The sequence below is a fragment of the Danio rerio genome, chromosome 16 (genome assembly GCF_049306965.1).
Source record: "Danio rerio strain Tuebingen ecotype United States chromosome 16, GRCz12tu, whole genome shotgun sequence".
Classification (NCBI taxonomy): Eukaryota; Metazoa; Chordata; class Actinopteri; order Cypriniformes; family Danionidae; genus Danio; species Danio rerio.
The window spans coordinates 41,687,343-41,708,665 of NC_133191.1; the positions used below are offsets into that span (position 1 = coordinate 41,687,343).

Consider the following 21,323-nt stretch of genomic DNA (forward strand, 5'->3'; position numbering starts at 1 on the left):
TGAATGAATGAATGAATGAATGAATGAATGAATGAATGAATGAATGAATGAATAAACACATGGATAAACAAATAAACAAAAGAATGAACAGGATGGAACAAAATAATAAATAAATGAATGAATGCATGAAAACAAATTAATGCATGAATGAATGAATGAACGAATGAATGAACTAATGAACGAATGAATGAATGAATTAATTAATGAATTAATTAATTAATGAATGAATGAATGAATGAACGAATAAATGCATGAATGGACAAATAAATGAATGAATGAATGAATAAATGAACGAACACATGGATTAACAAATGAGCAAATGAATGAACAATGGAAGGAACAAAAGAATAAAGAACGAATGAAAGCAAGCATGCATGAGCGAACAAATAAATGAAATAATGAGCAAATGAATGAACAAACACATGATGAATGAATGAATGAATGAATGAATGAATGAATGAATGAATGAACAACAAATGGATGAATGGATGGATGAATGAATGAATGAATGAATGAATGAATGAATGAATGAATGAATGAATGAATGAATGAATGAATGAATGTATAGATGAACGCACAAATAAACGACCGAACGCACAAACAGTGCAGTAATAATGATTATATTTTTAGCTAGAATGTTTTATTTACGAGTCTAGCTGGTGAGGGGAAATCATTATGTGTGATGTACTGTACACACATAGACTGAGGTGATGCACCGGAATGTCAGATTATAGCTGCTTCATAAATCATAGCTGGTACTGTCTATTACATGGCATTTAAAAAGACAACATCTCCTGTAAAGCAGACTATTCTTCGCAGCGGTGGTCCCATTGTGTCTGGAATCTGTATCTCACACAGCAGGAGAAGATTTGACCCGTCTATGCTGATCAACACCATATTGTATAGTTAAAGTCAAGTTTAAACAACACAGCCATGATGCGTAATGTGTTTTAGGGTTGAATATGTACAATATGTCTGCAAAAACACACTGTGCTTGTTTGTTTTTCTGTCAAAATGACGCAAAGTCTTTTAGATAATCAGTCAATGCTTTTTAAAACTCAAATGAGTGCTGTTTAATGCAACCTCTACACCCTCTTCCAAATTAAATGCAGAAACTAGATCAAGTTTGTGGTGCAATGTGGCATTTACAAGACATATGTGATGTTTCAACTTCACATATTCATCTGGTTAACTGCAGAATGGATATATGCAATTATAGAACATGAGGGAGAGAAAGAGAGAGAGAAACAGAGAGAGATCTTAACCATACTGAAGCCTTTAGCCATCTGTTTACATTATATAAACTTAAACCGTCATGTTTAATCGTGGAATTTATGCAGAAAAAAACATCATTGCATGCAATACTGTGCCGAAAATTCAACCAATCAGAGAGCTGTATTGAAAAACATATGCCCAAACAGACCTTTAGCTCTGCCCATTCTGACATGTAGTCCCACAAACACATAACTGAGTTGATCTTTATGTGCTCTCAATATGCAAACACAGAAATATTGCAATAAATTTACATTAACTTTAGATATTATTTAAGTAACTTTGCAACTATTTTCAACAGGCAGTGATTACAATTTTAATAGACTGTCTGCCTAATATCTGCTAACACTTTATTATTTCATTTTTTTTATTTTTATATTTTTATTTTATTTATATATATATATATATATATATATATATATATATATATATATATATATATATATATATATATATATATATATATATATATATATTGAATTTTATTTATATATTCATTTTTCGTTGGCTTAGTGCCTGATTTATCAGGGGTTGCCACAGTGGAATGAACGACCAATTACTCTGGCATACATGTTATGCAGTGGATGCCCTTCCATTATTTAGTTTAGTTTCATTTAATTTATACTGACCATATAATAAACTTTGCAACTGCTTGTCAGAATATTCAGCTACTGTATCCATATAACCTTACAGTCTGCTGATACTCTACTCATATTCTAATGATAGTTTGTTGACATGTTTTTATTCAATTACCTGTAGTTAAAAAAAAATAATTGGTCAAAAGTGGACAATAAAAAAGTAACCTGCATGGCTTCTACACTCACCGGCCACTTTATTAGGTACACCTGTCCAACTGCTCGTTAACACAACTTTTAGCCAATCACATGACAGCAACTCAGTGCATTTAAGCATGTAGACATGGTCAAGTCATTCTGCTGCAGTTCAAACCGAGCATCAGAAAGGGGAAAGAAGGTGATTTAACTGACTTTGAACGTGGCATGGTTGTTGGTGCCAGACGGGCTGGTCTGGGCATTTTAGAAACTGCTGATCTACTGGGATTTTCACACACAAGCACCTCTAGGGTTAACAGAGAATGGCCCAAAAAAAAAGAAAAAATCCAGTGAGGGGCAGTTCTGTGGGTGCAAATGCCTTGTTGATGCCAGGGGGTTGCAAGACTGGTTCGAGCTAATAGAAAGGCAACAGTAACTCAAATAACCACTTGTTACAACTGAGGTATGCAGAAGAGCATCTCTAAATACACAACACGCCCAACCTTGAGGTGGATGGGCTACAGCAGCAGAAGACCACACTGGGTGCCACTTCTGTCAGTTAAAAACAAGAAACTGAGGCTACAATTGGCACAGGCTCACCAAAATTGGACAATAGAAGATTGGAAAAACATCCCCTGGTCTCATGAGTCTTGATTTCTTCTGGTAGGGTCAGAATTTGGCATTAACAGCATGAAAGCATCAATCCATCATGCCTTGTATCAATGGTTCAGGCTGGTGGTGGTGGTGTAATTGTGTGGGGGATATATTCTTGGCACTCTTTGGACCCATTAGTACCAACTGAGCATTGTGTCAACACCACAGCCTACCTAAGTATAGTGCTGACCATGCCCATTCCTTTGAGACCACAGTGTACCCATCTTCTGATGGCTACTTCCAGCAGGATAACGCACCATGTCATAAAGTGCAAATCCTCTCAGACTGGTTTCTTGAACATGACAATGAGTTCACTGTACTCAAATGGCCTCCACAGTCACCAGATCTCAATTCAATAGAGCACATTTGAGATGTGGTGGAACGGGAGATTCCCACCATGGATGTGCAGCCAACAAATCTGCAGCAACTGCGTGATGCTTTTACGCCAATATGGACCAAAATCTCGGAGGAATATTTCCAGTACCGTTTTCAATCCATACCAAGAAGGACTTAAGGCAGTTTTGAAGGCAAAAGGGGCACAAACTCAGTATTAGTAAGGTGTACCTAATAAAGTGACCAGTGAGTGCATACTTAATAAACAACTGAAGAGGTTTGAAACTAGTCCCACTGAAAAAGGGGGTGGAAACAAATGTACTCTGCTGTAAATAAAACACAGCTATTGACAAATTGGCTTCAATTACCAGAACTTTTGTTTTATAAATAGAAACCATTACCTTTGTCAAAAGAAACACAGCCATTTTTTCAGAAAGTTCAGAACTGAGTCTAAATTGTCAGCTTTGGAAGAAAAAAATCTTTTTAAAAGAAAAAATGAAAAGCAGTAACTTTAATCTGGAGAAGATTAAACAATGAGCACAGCTATCAAATAAGCACAGCTATCATTCAAAATAATGATAGCTCTGCTTGCATAAATAATTATTTTGGTAATACAAATAAGCACAGCTATCATTCAAATAAAATACCTTTGACTATTCTAAGCAATGCAGTTTGACTTCTTGACTCTTTTGTGTGGTTTGATTGCATGCTAAGGGCTCTGCTGTGTTGGATGATTTGCTCAAGTGCGCTGCTTACTTTACTGCCACATCAATGCACTTTTTAAATTCTATATGAAATGCATATGCTGCGAGTGTGTTAGTCATGATTTGCTTGAAGCGCTTGTCATTGCTCTAGTCATCCATCCGTCCACCCCTGCTGCACATCTCTTCTGAATCCTGGCACCCAAACAGAGCCTACAGCTGTTCTACCTTTCCAAAATGCCAGTCTATCTCTCAGTCAAAGTCTGAGAGCAGCCCTGTGTGAAAGCCACATCCACCATCATGTTACTCTGCTTTTGTGGTGCTCTTTTACTGAAATCAGAAAACAGAGGGCTCTACAACACTTATGTTTATTTTGTTAATTTAATTGGAAAGGTAGCAAATAAAATCTAATTAAATTAAATTAAAGAAGCAAATTCTAAATAATATATAAAGAATAGTACAGTAATGGTCAAATTTTTTTGTTTGCACTTTAAAGACCCCCTATTATACATTAAAAGGGTCATATTTTAGTTGTAAGGGTCTCCAACAACAGGCTGATATGCATACAAGGTCAAAAAACACTTTTATTGTCTTATAATATGCATTTATGATATTGTTCAGCGATTCATTTGTTCCCAAACCCCTCCTTAGCGCGAAGCTAATCTTCACTGATTGGGCCGATGACAGCCTGTTGCGATTGGTTGACAGCGTTCAGCGCAACAGAGTGAAGTACCCAGCTTATCAACAATATTAAAGTAGTCAGAGTGCATAGTGTATGTGTAAGCATTCCTGCCAACACTCCAGTTTTTCCCGGGAGTCTCCTGTATTTTAGACCAATTTCCAATCACCCACCCACTTTGTTAATTATCCCGGAAAACTCTCGGTATTTCAACCCTGACCCTGTAATTACTTCCAATAATATCCAGCAGAGCACAGCGTCTTCATGACTTCATTCAACTGTCTGCTACAGTACTTGTCTTCCTCTTTTTCTTTGCTAAGTTTAGTGGGCGGGGCCGCAGATTTTAATTTTCTAGGGCTTGTGCGTGCAACAATTGGGCGGGGCTTAAGATTTGTATCGACGTCACGCCGAAGCGGCTAACGACTCTTTATCAAGATTAAAGCACTATGGGTTGACTCTTTTATAAATGAATCAATAGTTTTAAACACTGTCTACTTTCAGATTTAAGCCTTAGCTGGATATTTCACTTTACTTAGAGCTGTGAAAGGTCATTCTCAAAAATCCATAATAGGGGCTCTTTAAAATGTAATTTTTTTTCTTGCCGGTGAAGGTAAAGCTTATAATTTTCAGCATCTATTATTACCATTTTTATTATTACATAATCAATCAGAAAGTATTTTAATATTCTGATTTGGTGCTAAAACCATTTTATAAGATTATTGCAAATTTCTATATCATAAAAATACTAATAATAAAAATAATAGCTGTTGTTATGTCATTCAGCAACTTTGCATTAAATTAATTCAAGTAACATTTTTTTGTTTCACAAATATTGTTATTTTTGAGTTTAAATACACTTATCGTTTGAACATTTTTTTTAATCCTAAATAATTATCATACTTTACATATAATTTTTTTACTAATACAATATAGTTGCTAACGCAGACGCTAAAATCAACATCTATTAATAATTCAGAACCAATAAAAATTGATGGCATCACATTGTCAAAACACTAATTAATAAAATATTGGAGGAGCAAAAATATCAAAGCTGAAATAATTTTTTTTTTAATACGGTCAGTATTTAGAAAGGCTAACTGCGTTCACACAGAAGGCACAGAGAGCGTCAAAATTCCCTCTGGCTACCCTGGCGACAATGCTGTCTGCCTTCACAGATCCGGCAAGGAAATGGTCACAATATGTCTGATAATATTTTTTTCTGTCTTATTTGTTTTATTTTGGCTAGAATATTTTTTTAAGGCCAAAATTATTAGCTCCTTTAAGCTGTATATTTTTCAGACTGTCTACAAAACAAACCATCATAATACAATAACTTGCATAATTACCCTAACTTGCCTAGTTAACTTAATTAACATAATTATGCCTTTAAATGTCACTTTAAGCTGTATAAAGGTGTCTTGAAAATTATATAGTAAACTATTATTTACTGTCATCATGGCAAAGGTAAAATAAATCAGTTATTAGAAATGAATTATTAAAACTTTTGTGTTTAGAAATGTGTTGAAAAAAAAAATCTTCTCTCCATTAAATAGAAATTGGGAAAAAAATAGACAGGAGAGCTAATAATTCAGGGAGGCTAATAATTCTGACTTCAAATGTATGTAACATTATTGCACATCAGTAACTTGCCTGTACTTATTTTTATTTAAGTGCCTGTAAGAAAACACTGTAAAAAAAACAGAAAATCTAGCGATATTAAAATGCTTGGGAACAACTGTGGTCGGAACCAAAGTTCACATGACTGTGTTTTCTGGAATCCTCTCTAGTGGTGCACTTCTGAATTCTGATTGCTTGCCGCCAGACCAAGTCACAGCTCATAACCATAAAGTTGACTTGATTTCAGCTCTCCTCAATGCTCACACTGGCGAAGACGCACTGCCGCTTATTTCCGCCAGCTCCCATAGAAAATGAATGACTTCTAGTTACTTTGACGCTCTCACTGCCTTGGGTGTGAATGCACAGTAATGTTGATTAGACTAATAAACATACATCCAGCCGATATGATAGTATTTTAAAGTTGGAGTCAATTTTGCCCCACATGTTACTAAATAACAATTAAATTTCATTCATTCATTCATTAAATTCATTTTTATTCACTGCACTGGAATACATGACATATACAGTTGAAGTCAGAATTATTAGCCCCCCCTGAATTATCAGCCCCGTTTATTTTTTCCCCCAATTTCTGTTTAACGGAGAGAAGATTTTTTTTCTACACATTTCTAAACATAATAGTTTTAATAACTTATTTCTAATAATTGATTTATTTTATCTTTGCCATGATGACAATAAATAATATTTGACCAGATATCTCTTAAGACACTTCTATGCAGCTTAAAGTGACATTTAAAGGCTTAACTAGGTTAATTAGGTTAACTAGGCAAGTTAGGGTAATAGGCAAGTTATTGTATAATGATAGTTTGTTCTTTAGACTATCGGAAAAAAAAAATATATATAGCTTAATAATTTTGTCCCAAAAATTGTTTCTAAAAAATTAAAAACTGCTTTTATTCTAGCCGAAAGAAAACAAATCAGACTTTCTCCAGAAGAAAAAAATATTATCAGACATACTGTGAACATTTCTTTGCTCTGTTCAACGTAACTTAAATATTTAAAAACGAAAAAAAAATTAAAAGGGGGGCTAATAGTTCTGACTTCAACTAAATGCCATTTATTCCAGTGTAGTATGTATATATGCATGTCATGTATATATGTTTGTGTGTGTGTATATATATATATATATATATATATATATATATATATATATATATATATATATATATATATATATATATATATACATACATTTTTTATTATTAATACTAATTAAATAAATTTTTTTATTATAATTTATCATTATTTAACTATTATACATTCATTTTTTAAAATAAATATTTAAATTCACATATCAAAATAAAATTTTTTGTTACAAATATCAATATTTATTCAGTATTTTCAATAAAATTTATGAATCCTTAGCTACTATGTTTTAAACCATTAAAAATTAAATATTATTCCAAATAACTGACCACGAGTGTACATTATCTAACCTACAAAAATCAATGCTAGACCACATAAACCATCTCACTTATATTTCTCTGCATTGCATGGCAAATGGATAAACGGCCAGGCTTTTATTTCTACCTGTGGTCAGAAAACAGAAATCCTAAACTAGTTGACAGCAGCCACAGACAGACTGCAATGTCAGTCAAACTCAGAATCAGATCCCCAAGCTTGGTCTCAGAGTCACATTGTGCTGCTCTTTCCCAGAAACATCCAGTGACCTCCATGTTTTATGTGACCCAGAAGAGCCCTAAATTCCCCTCTTAGTAACACTACACACTCCACTGGAGCTGTAAAATACAGGTGTTGTGCGGATAGTGCAGTTCTGTCCTTTAAAGCACAGCACATACTCCAAGCACAAACAATCATGTTTAATATGAACAGTTTTACCAAACAATACAGCCAATTCTTAATAACAATTTACAATAAGGTTAAATTAGTCAATTTTGTACAAATGCAACTAGTAGTATTTAATTTGTTTACTAACATGAACAAACAATGAACAATACATTTATCATAGTATTTTTTTAATTGTTGTTAACGTATGTTAATCGAAAAAAAAGTTATTTATTGTCAGTTCAAGTTTACACACATGGCATTAGCTAATGTTATTACACGGCTGTCTGGAATACTCAGTTCTGATTGGATAGTCGCAACATTGATTCTGTGTACATGTGATTCTGAGAAAACAACCGCTGAATAAAAACGTTTCATCCGGGAACTTCAAATCACCTTGATCGTCAATGAATACGTTGACATCCATATACTTACATCCACATTTATACGCGTCTGTGTGTCTTTCACGCTACTGTTTTTGACCGTTTGGCACAGTTTTGTAAATGAATAATACATAGGTTAGTATTTGCTCCATTCAGCTGGTTTAGTTTCTGTCAATTATTTATTTATTTTTTTACTTTTTGACACCATCTTGTGACTGAATAACATATAAGACTTTATCCTAACTTAAAACCACTATGATTACTTTTATGCAAACATTTCCACACTTATTGCAATCCCTTGCAAATGGATCATTTCAGGTTTGTTCCTTTATGAATGAATTGATTAATGTTTTGTGGTAATATTTTGAGAAGAGCAGTCACGAATTGCACTTGTAAGAAAAATCTACGATCTCAAAAAGCATACACAGCAGCCTCTGGTGGATTCGCGAAAACAAAAACTGCCACAAAAAAAAAGTAGCTCCTGGGACATATTTGCTGCTCTCTAGAAATTTATTTATGGGTACGTAATGAGAATGAGCCTGGGTTGCAAAATGATTGACAATGATTAACAGTTCATTTTTTTTGTGTACTGAAATAAAACAAATAAATTGTGCATATATAACTAGAATTGTGTTGTTTCAGATCATTTTAAACACTGAATGAAAAAATATTAAAAGATGATTCATTGGATTTGCAATTTTTTTTGTGAACAATTTATTTGAGGTGAATTTAAACAAACAAAGTTGAACATTACTAAATGTAATTTGTTTGTTTACAGTAAGTTCAACTACTTTAATAAATAAATTCAAATAAATTGTTTGCAAGAATTTTGCAGACATCATTTTTTTAGTGCAAGCAGTTTGAAAAAGCACTATATATATATATATATATATATATATATATATATATATATATATATATATATATATATATATATATATATATATATATATATATATATTTATTTTTTATTTTTTATTATTTATTTTTTTTTTTTTGAGTGAAAGCTTGTTTAAGTGAGCCTGAGAACTAACAATCTTTTGTTTCCACAGAAAACAACAACATCATGTAAGTTTGGACAAACATGAAGATTATATATGAATATGTGGTACAGGAATGTTCATTTCTAAATGAAACGCTGCTGCTTTAAGTGATAGTCTTCTCTTTGTATTGCACACCTCTTGGTTCTTCATTTTAATGTTCTTGAGTCTCCTTGAGTGGCCTTATCGTCCTGAGGGGCATAATTAGTCTTACGTAAGTCTGCTTTCACCAAGAAAGCGTTATCATAAAGCAATCTCCAGAATGATGTCAAGGGACCGTGCGCAGATTGGCTGATTTTTTTTTTTTTTTTTTTTGCAAACAAGAAGAAAATAAAAGAGCATATACAGTACAGCAGTGTTTGCAACAGCAGTGCTGATGCCTGTCAGTGCTCTGACAATATTGGAGAAGAGTATGCCAGCTTTAAGCCAGAGCCTGGAGAGATGATGGTTAATTCTGCTCAGTGTGTAGGTTTTGTTTTAGGGAGGGGACGCTGTATTTGCTGCGCGGACACAGAAGGCTTTGATCTTCGCCAGTCTAACAGCCTCAGTGCATTCAAATTGGCAGCTTATTTATTGCTTGATTGCTGAAGCTCAAAGGATTCAAGGAACAGGTGGGGTTTGTGCAGTTGGGCCACGGAAATCGGTCTTAAATGACAACGCTCTGGCAGAAGGCCTCTAAAAATCCAGCTGTCTGTAAAAAAAAAAATAAAACAATCAATGAGAGGCTTGGTTTAAAGTGATTTGGGCTTAACTGAGAAGGACATCAACCACGCACTGAAAACTAAACATATACTATATTGTGCTTCAGTGTACGTTTTTTTAGGCAGCCAGACATATAGGGTGTCTAAATATAAACGAGTTATGTAAAAGTAAATGTGAAATTATTGACTGCCAGTCTATATACCATATGTTACATTCTAACTGTACTACAATAATAAGACAGCAGGTAGGTGTTAAAGGTCCAGTGAAGGGCTTTGTAATGTGCATTTTTATTCAGTGTTTAACATAATCCCGACTGAAATATAAATAGAGGATGGGACGTAGTGTGGCTCCTCCCCTTTGTAAAAAAACAGCCAATAGCATTTTGCTTTATCACCGCTCTGCCAGTGAGAGTAGTTGAGCTCAAGTGCATTAAATGTGAAGTATCTTGAAGGGGGCGGGGCTTGTCAGCTACTAAAGAGCTTTTGATTGGTCACGATTTGATGAGAAACCAAAGTATAAGTTGGCGTGAATAAAACCATTGGTGCATTTAAGCAAAAGCTTTCCATGTGTATATCAGTTTTAGATCTTCTAAACGCAGATTTTATCTCTGTTTTGGAGCACACTAGCTTATAGATATCTTAAAAACGAACAATACTGATACTAACATTTAAAACACTTTATTTTAATTTTATGGGACATATACAGATTATTCATTAAAAATGCACGTTTTTTTTATTTATTTATTTATTTTTTGTTTATTTTGTTTTTTTAGATACTTTTATATCATTTTTAAACAATATATTCTATTTAAAATGTCAAATTTGTATTTTGCAATAAGTGTAATTAGATACTAGGGATGCAACAATACAGTTAGCCCTCGGTTTAATACATACCTCGGTTTTTTGACACGGTTTTCAGTTCAGTTCGGTTATCATGGCTCGATACATGTTTTTTTTTTTTTTTTTTTTAATTCTATAGGCAATATAACAATAATAAGAGGTTAAGGAGAAAAAATAAATAAATAAAAATGATTTATTGCAATACTCATTTTGTTTAACTTAAAAGCCAAGAACAGTAAACTAGTTCCTAGTGTATTGTATTTTAAAAAAAAAATATTAACACTGAAATCTCACAGCTGCTGGTAGCCCATGTACAAACTGGGGAACACATACATTCCTATATTTTGAAAGTAAACATGTGAAGTTAATAAAGATTAATTGGCTATTTCAAATAAACATATTTGTATGTAAAGTAAGTAAATTTGTATGTGTAAGTAAAGATAAATTAATCTTAATTATCTCGGTGCTGAAAAAATGTAAGACTGTAGTCTGTAACGCGGATCGAGTGCTTTTATAAGATGACAAAAGCCTGCATCTCCAATCACTGAAAAGGCTGCAAATCTTTAGCAATAAACACCCGCACTGCCTTTGTCATATTTATGTGTCTCTCGGAACCAGTTGGGTAAGTTTGCTGGGAGGATTTAGCGAGGGATTGTTGCTATTTGGAAGACTTTATTACCTTCTCTGCTATCTTGCCTTCAGACATTGCTGGGTGATGTGTAGTCATGGTTATACGTGTAAAACAATGCTTGCACACAGTTATTTTTTGTTCACAGGTTTAGTATATTTATCACCAAAACCGAAATTTGAAAGACGCCGGCGCTTCGTCGAACTGTTTCCTCAGCCTCACTTCACCGCCGCTTACCATGATAAAGTGTGGAATGATGGTTAAGCGCCCCCTAACTTTAGAGCATAGTGATTGGATATTTACTCGCGGGGAGAAGTTTCGAAATCTCAGCTCACAGACTTACAGGTACACACAGTCAATTCGGGGAAATATGAAACGCACATAAATTAGGTATTTAAACGCAAAACTGAGAAAAACGCAAATTCACAAATGCGTATTGAACTGTGGATGTTGTACCAAACGGTTCAATATTATATCGAGAGATCTGTTTATTATCTATGGAAATATAGTTGCAGATGTCTACACCTCTGTATAAAAGTTGCATTATAAAACAATATGTAATAATATTACATTAAGTGTCAATGAAAATATGTTTTATGCTACTTTATGCTTTACGCTTTATGCTTCCTTATGCCTAGTTCAGATTTTAGCCCCGATTTTGGCTCGCCGACAGGTTTTGAGAAATCGCCGACAAATGCCTGAAATCACAGTCAAATCGCTGCTCGTGCACGTGAGTGACAATCACACAGTATGAACGATTAAAGACGCGATCTGAGAGAATCGCCGATGAGTCGCTGATGCCAGTGAGATATTTGGCGTGCTAAATATCTGGAGCTGTCGGCGATTCAAATCATGCCGTGTGAATGGAGTTTTGACTGAAAATAACATTAGCCATCGCCTACAGCCAATGAGAGAGCAGCTTTCACTTGTGTGTGTGCGTGTGTGTATACCTGCTGCAGGCCAGCGGGAGGCTGGGGGAGAAGGTAAAAGCGCTCTTTTTCGGTTTATTTGGAACCACGAAATGGAGGAAAAACTAGTGGAGGTTTGACAGGACTCAGGAGCAACCGTGTCTGTTTGACGTTTCATACAGAAAGAAATTTGTTTATTATCAACGTTGAGGAGAAATGGCCAATTCCCTTTAAACCCAGGTAAGCAAACATGTACATGTTCTACCCCATTAAAGGCTTCTTTCTCATTATGCAGTTAATAACAAAAGATATACTACGTGCTTTTGGGTGTGAGACGTAGTTTGGACGAAGTTGTCGGCGATTCTTCCTATAGTAAAGTCATGCAATGTGAATGTCCCTGTCGCCGATCCATCTTGCAGTATAAACAAAGCAGCGATGAAACGCTAGCCCAGATAGTCATGCAGTGTAAAAACATCTGTGACATGACTACTTTGAAAATCATGCAGTCTGAACTCGGCATTACTTGGACATTAATGTCCTTCCCTAAACCTTAACAGTTTCTTATTAAATAACCATAAGGTACTTTATTTACACTTTTTAAATGTGTTATTTGTTTTAATATAAAATAATGCCTGTACAAATTACTATGTGATCAGAAGAACTCAAAAACAGATATAATATAATATAATAATTTATAACATAATATAAGTTGACTTGTCAGCTGGCATCATTGACTTTAATGCTCTTTCAATAAATAAAGAAATAGTAAATTAAATCTACATTGCTGTGGAAAAAATCTAGATGTCTTACTGGAGGTCAGGGGCTTGTCATTGAGTGTTGTTGAGGGATCTCTGGAACTGAATCATTCGAAACCCCAGCTCTTATGTCCTGATGCAGTTCTGAACTGTGAAATACTTTGCTTTTTTCATTTCTAATTCTCTTTTCCATCTCCCTCCCAGAATCCCTGCCTCCACCCCTCTCTCTCTCTCTCTCTCTCTCTCTCTCTCTCTCTCTCTCTCTCTCTCTCTCTCTCTCTCTCTCTCTTTTAGATAAATGTGTTTAATGCTGATATGAGATTCTCCCCACATCACAACACCCCCACTACACACACACACAGACACACACACACGCGCACACAAGCCCACACCCCAGCCCAAAGGCAGCGGGCAACAGGACGCGGTGTCAGTGCCACAGCAGAAAAAACTGTTAAGCAGATTTACGTGCACGCTTACAGCCCCAAAAAAATGATGACATTTCCGTGCGCAGCCTGCTGAGGGCTTAAGCGTGAAACGTCTCTTTTTGCCCTTGCTGAATAAACGGTTTATAATGTAAAATCAAATGTTTCCTTTCCGTCACAGCCCAAAGACCTCAAAACGCAAAGCAAACAGTCTTACGACACAGTCTGTGTGTGTATGTGTGTGTGTCTTATCCACATGAAAGGAAAAAATATATATATGTGAGGGAGTTATTATATATGTCATCTAGATGAGGACTGGAATATGAGATGCTCAAAAACACTTGCTATTGATTGACACAAAAAAACAACAACAAAAAATGATCAGGGATGTACAATAAAGGCAATGGCAAACACTAGAGAAAGCAAGACAGATATTAATGTTAAAAAAAGATAGAAATTACTTTCAGAAAAACAAATCAATAAAGCACTGCAAGCCCAGAAAGAGCCTCTTAGTTTGGTTGTAAGAGCCTTTTAGCGTGTGATGACTGAACAGAAAATATATTTAAAAAAATCCTTTACATTTATTTCCAATTTTGTCATATTTCAATAATTTAATTTAAGTCCATTTTACAAAATGACAATGAATACATTTTAGTTCACTTTAATTAGAAAAAACAAAGCTGGGAATGCAAAATCACTGGCCACTTTGAATTTATAAATAATATTATTTAAGAAATGAATGGGCTTAAATATTAACTGCTATTTAGAGGTCACTGTGTTATGAAATTTACATACTGTGTGCAAACCATTTTCAATGTTTTAGTGTCTATTTGCATTATGCAGTGTGTTGTTTTGGCAGTCGAATATTACCAAAATAATGACTGTTGAGTAAGTGAGTTGGAATAATTCAGCAGTTGTTCTAACTGATTTCTTATTTACTAAAAAAACCTTAAATAGATCATTAGTTCATGAATCAGACCCGTAGCTCAATATTTCTTACTGCTACTGGTTCTGAATGACAACTCATTTCCTTATTCCTCATTATTTATTCTGTTACTAATTACAAATTATTTGATGAAAACTGTAGTCAGCATGATTAAAAAGACTACAGTTCTTCTAGTAAGTTGCGGTGGGCACAAGTGGGCAAGTTGTTTTTGCTTTTTTGGTTGCTGTGCAGTTAACGATTCACTGTTTTAAAACTCAGTAGTTTTTAATTCACTGATTCAAATGTTTCAGTCAGAGAGAGGCTGCAGTTAACGATTCACTGATTCAGATTATTTGGTTAGAGAGAGTCTGCAGTTAATAAATCACTGATTCAAATGATTCGATTAGAGCAAGTTTGCTGTTAGCATCTGACTGATTCAAATGCTCCTGTCAAAGAGATTCTGCGGTTAACAATTCACTGATTTTAATGATCTGATCAGATGGAGTCTGCCGTTAATAAATTGACGATTCCTTTTGTACTTTGAAGTAAAATGGAAAAAAAAAATACTTTATTATTTTACCAGAGTACTATAAGTAATTTACTCAAGTGCAATCATTTAATCTTAGTGTATGTGTGGGAATGATGTTTCCCAGTGATGGGTTGCAGCTGTAAGAGCATACGCTGTGTAAAAGCATCTGCTGGATAAGTTGGCAGTTCATTCTGCTGTGGCGACCGCAGATTAACAAAGGGACTGAAAAGAAAATGAATGAATGAGCGTATGTTTACTGCCAAGTAATATATGCCAAGCATATGCCTATGTGATTTAATCGAGAACAGAGTTGAGAAAATGTAAAGAGGCTGCTTCTGTAAAGAGAAGAGCGGGATGAGGGGGGTAATGGGAAGAGAAGCTCCCCCACTGTGTCAGTGTTGTCTGAAGGGTCAGGCAGTTTGTTAGGAGAAAACGAGCCTTTGCCTCCATGCATCAAAGTAGATTAACAAGCAAAGCAACTGGCCATGGTAAAAACAATCTTAATGTACAAGAGGTTGTAACCTCATTTGTTTGTACTGTACAAATCTAAATGAAACAACAACTGAATACTAGTCTTTATTTTCTGCTTAGAAAAACACAACTAATTAGGACAAGTTCCAATGACCAGAAAGCATATTTTAATGCTTTGATGCTTGAAAACCATTTTCAAGCCTGGTCCATATTAGGGTTGTAACAATATACCGGTATGACGGTTTACCACGATTTGAACGTGCACGATTATCATACCATGAACAATTGCATAGCAACGGTTTTAACCCTTAAAGACCGAGACAGCCGCCCGCGGCTAAAAATAAGTATTGCTCTTAAATGTTTAATAACTTTTGACCCGCTGATCCGATTCATACAATTCAAAGATTGGCATAAAGAAGAGAATCTCAGCTTTCCACATACCATTCGCTGACTTTCAGAGGCTCCGGAATCAGTGCGGTTACGTCATCAAAATTTGACAACGCTGATTTGACAAAGAAACGCTCGTCACTTTGTCTCCGGACAAACCAGACATGATACATTGATGCATTGTCCCTCCTCCATGCCCAGATTGGTTCAAACTCGCTATATCACAACCAATAAGCATAGGTTTCGCTTTTGTTTGTGGACCAAAAACGAGCTTTTTGAACAACACAGAATGAGAGATAGGCATACATTTCTGCGCGGCTAAATAAAACGCAAAAAAAAAGTTTTGCATGAAATAATTCTCATACTAAGTACTTTTGCATGCACAGCAGCACAGAAACATGACAAAACAGTGACACAGCAAAGACGAACTGCTGCTCTTGCTGTTTTCAAAAGACACAAATGAAGGTGCAGCTGTTTGTCTGCATTGCATACAACCACATTCAAATCCATATCCACAGACAACCATATCCATGCTGGCACATAAAACCTAAGGATGTTCCATATTGAATCTAGTTTCGTTATGTAACTATAGTATAGTAAATATTTATATCTATTTTTTTTACTGAGGATTTGCACCATGTTTATTTGGACTTTGACACATTATTATTTTTTATTTGTTCATTGTACAAGTGGACACATTCTCTCACCTCAGCGGTCAAGATTAAGACCTGAAAATCTCAACATGCTTACATTTCTTCATCACAACCTAGACTGAAAAAAACAACGCTTTAAATACATACTTACAGCCATAAACTTGGTATTGCACTTTTGGTCTCCCATTTATCCTGCTTATAAGGAAGGACAGTTTAAGTTTATTTTTGTCTAATCTTAAAAGACCCTGCTTGTTTATTCCTTCTAATTTAATTTATTAAAATGGGAGATTTTTCAGTTTATTTTTATAAAAGACTTCTATAGTTCTATTAAAATGGTTCTTTCAAAAGTTTGTTGAAATAAAACCTTTGTTCAGTCAGAAAACGTGTTCTTATTCTTTTCAGGGTCTTTGCTATGAGAATTACTATTTAATACCGTATACCGCGAAACCGTCAAACCGTGGTATTGTTTTAGACGATTATCATACCGTAAAAAATTCATACCGTTACAACCCTAGTCCATATATCATATTACATGTTCATATATAATATTAATTATTATTATTATTATTATTATTATTATTATTATTAGTAGTAGTAGTAGTAGTAGTAGTAGTATAATAACAAGAATAATAATTATTATTATTATTATTATTATTATTATTATTATTAATATAATAATAAGAAGAAATAATAATAATAATAATAATAATAATAATAATAATTGTTATTATTATTATTATTATTATTATTATCATATATAATAAACATTTATTAACGGCAGACTAATAATAATAATAATAATAATAATAATAATAATAATAAATACATCAAAAGTAGTGATATCAAAATTTTGGACAATTCTGCAAATAAAAAAAAAAATACTAACTGTACTTTTTTTCAAAATATCTGTCTTTTTTATTCCAAAGATTATTAATTAAGTCTAAGTCCAAATCTGATCATTAATAATCGGAGGAAATACTCCCTCTTATGTAACACTTCAGTTAAACACAAAACATTCTAAACAGTAAAATTTATTCATAAATTGTATATTTACAGTATTAATAAATGAGCTAGGATGAGTTGACACTGCTTGGCAACAATGTGGTTAAATTCAACTAAGACCATTAAAAATTTACAATTGCTAATTTTAATAATATTTTAATAAACTAAAACAAATATTACAAACATTTAAAAATATGATTATTAAATATGATTATTATTATTATTATTAATAATAATAATAAATGCTGACACACATTACATTCAAAGTGAAAAAAAAAATCAGAAACAAGTTAATTTAAATAAATAAATAAATAAATAAATAAATAATACTAGAGGACTAAATAGTATCTAAAAACCCAAATAATATCTGAAACATAATAGTACTAAAGTAGTAATTTGTAATATGATTTCTTTTAATCATTACTTTTTATAGTTAATTAACATATTTAACTTAAGCACAGTGTCGAATCTCTTGGCCCTCAATTCAATCTCACTGATGGAAACCATGTCCTTTATTTGCCCTACAGGTTTAGTCTCCTCTAAAATATATGTGCAATCTTCTAAGCAGACATTTTCAATCCAGAGTTGTGCATTTTGTAGAGAATGACTAACAATGACATACAGGCCAGCCACAACTGTCTGCCATTATCATTGTGTTACAGTACTGGAGCTCAACTCTGCTCTAAAACTTCCATCTGAAGGGCAAAAAAAGATGCACTGGACACATTTGCAGGGGAGACACGTGTCTGTATTTTTTCTCCTGGATGGGCCAGGTGTTGCATTCAGATTCCCCTTGAAAGTTGTCCTTTGTCGTGCCCTATGTTTTCCTTTTTTTTAAAACAAATTCATTTTGATGAAATAATGGTCAGTGTGAAAGTGTCAGAGAGGTGCGTCTGGGGTTGATGTCATCAACGGGGGAGAGGCGGAGTCTAGCTCCTCCCCTTGTTTCACCGTAATATTGGGTGAATCTAAATCGAATTAGTCATCCCAGAAATACAGTTCATTACCCTTGTGGGTCGACTCATAGAAAATCAAGATGGAGAATCCATAACAGCATGAGGAATAACCTTCTCGTCCTCTGTCAGGCTTGTATGTGTCCGTGCCTTAGCATGGCTCTCCAGAGAAGGGCTCGCCTGAGCACACAAGTCACCAAAGGTCCTTGCACACTGAATCTAAAATACTTGTCAGAAACTTTTGCACGTTAAAAAAATAACCTCCTGTTAAGTCAATCATATTTACACCATGGGATGGACTGAATTTTTGGTTCCCTAATCTTATCTACCAAAAATTCCATTGTGGTGTGACAAAAGGACACAGAAAGCAATGCGCTATGAAACCCATTATTTTCAATGGCTTGTGCCTCGCAAACGATAAAAGCAGTGAAGCACACTGTCATCTAGCTTGCGTGTATTTCATGGTCAAAGTTTATAGCTTGAGTATCTATACATGTGCCACACATGCTCAGGGGAAAATTAAAGTCTTCTCAAATAACAAGGCGATTTCTACATTTTGACATTTCTATACACTTTTTGCTGCTACTATAGCACTACGATGCTGTCAGAATTATGCCTCTCCACTCATTCACTTATCTTGGGCTTTTAAAATCAATAAGTTAAATTTAATAAGATATTACATTTAAAAATGTATTTAAAATATAAAATTGTATTATTTAATGAAATAATAAATAACTACTAAAAGTTATTATTCCACCTGCATATCCGGTTTAGGTTTTTGGCCAAGTGCATCCAGAATATTCGGTTTTGCCCCAGAATTTTCATTTTGGTGCATCCCTACTTTACAACAATGTCTCCAAAATATACAGTGCTCAGCATATAGGAGTACATCCCATTTTGAAAATGAATATTTTTTTTATTTTAATATTTTTTATCCATTTCTCAATAAATATATATATATATATATATGCATACATACATACATACATACATACATACATACATACATACATACATACATACATACATACATACATACATACATATATATATATATATATATATATATATATATATATATATATATATATATATATATATATTTGTGCATTTGAACAAAACAGATTTAATAAACAGATATATTAAAATAATATTTTAATCATATCTTTAGAATGGAAAGATAACACATTAAAATTCCTGCAAAATATTGTAAAATATAAATTACATACTATAACTTTCCACCAAAACTGTATTTATTTTGTTTCGTTTTGTTGTTATCTTTTTAAATGTAAATATTTTCTCTAACATATAAATTTGGCTGTGCTAATTTCTTAACCATTATATTAAGTTATTTTGTCGGATTACCTCCAGATTTGGCTTCAGTACTGACTAAACTAATGTATATGCACAAAGATAATAAACCATCCTATGGAAAACATTAATTTAAAGCAGATATTTGTGGGGGGTGTACTTATATTGTCATGTTTAGACTATTCAAAACATACAAGCAAATGTCAAAACCATAATTGTTTCAATGCCTAGTGTGCACATTTCTGAATACACACTCTGCATGTAAATGAATGCATGTATTTAACACTTTTAGATTGTTATTTCCATACACCCAAAACACTTTAGAATCATATAAGGGGGGGTTCTCTTCCCCACCACCTGAGTGATGCCACATATGGATGATACGACAGGATTCAAACCAAGAGTTAGTGGTAGAGCCAATTCAGCGGATGGGGATGATTGGGAGGACATGATGGGTAAGGCCTGATGGACAGAATATGGCCAGGGAGGCCATGATGGGTAAGGCCTGAAGGACGGAATATGGCCAGGGCACTGGTGTCACATCCCTACTATTTACAAAATGTGCTTAAACCTCTCATCTGATGGGTGGTGGGTTTAATGTCTCATGGGTTTACTGTCTCATCTGAAGGGTGGTGCTCACTGACAGTATAGTGTCCCTGTCACTAAATTGGGACATTAAAACCCACATAGATCAGAAGGTGAGCACACCTTACTGGCCTTACTAACACCACTTACAACAGTTTTCCCAGGTGGTCTCACAAATTTAACCCTTCTTGGGCTGCAGAGTAATATGGCTGTGGCTATGTTTGTGTCTATTTGCATACCTTAGATATACTGCCAGTCTTTGTTTAGAATTAATCGCATAAATGGGTAGTCTTCTCTTTAATGTGTGGCTCCGGAATCACTAGTAAAGCATCAAATTGAGCCACTGAGTACACTTTGAGTCGTTTGGATAATCACACAGCTCACTGATATGAAACTCTGCTTTCTCTCTCTGCAATCTCAGGATTGGATGGACCTAATATTTCTATTTTCTTTACATTCCTATTTTCTATTTCTATCTTTTTTTTTTTTTTTTTAACAGAGCTCAACAAAATAATCCTTAATGTTGAAGACTCCATTTCCTATTTTTGACAACATATGAATTAATATGCATTGGACTCAACCATGTAAACACACACATACACACATGTATAAGCAAAGACCTCCATTCAAATATTTTTTGACTCCGTGTGCAAGGACCTTAAATCCTAACTCCTTAGTAGAACAGATCAGCTTTTAGAAAGAGAAAAAAGAGAGATTGGGTGGGGGGCTGATTGTACTTTACACGGATAACAGACATTCCATCTTCTCCATTTCCCTTGGGAATCTATCTAACAGTGCAGAAGAGAGAGATAAATGGATGAAGAGAGAGAGATACACTTGAGCGGAGTTGCATGAGGAGGAGGCACGGGTGAGGCTGAAGGTTCGGGTTGGGAAGATGCTAGACAGGAAAAGCACATTGTCATATATGATCAGCTCGGATGGGCCCGGGGCCAGAGACGTTTCTGAGTCAGAGCTCTTGAAGAACAAGTCAATGCAGAAAA

General features: G+C 34.3%; 1 protein-coding gene across 15 annotated transcripts in view; it reads right to left on the minus strand.

The window, feature by feature from the left end:
- tsnare1 (T-SNARE Domain Containing 1) overlaps nucleotides 1-21,323 on the minus strand; it is a 488,539-nt gene that overhangs the window by 289,611 nt on the left and 177,605 nt on the right. The window lies entirely within an intron of this gene.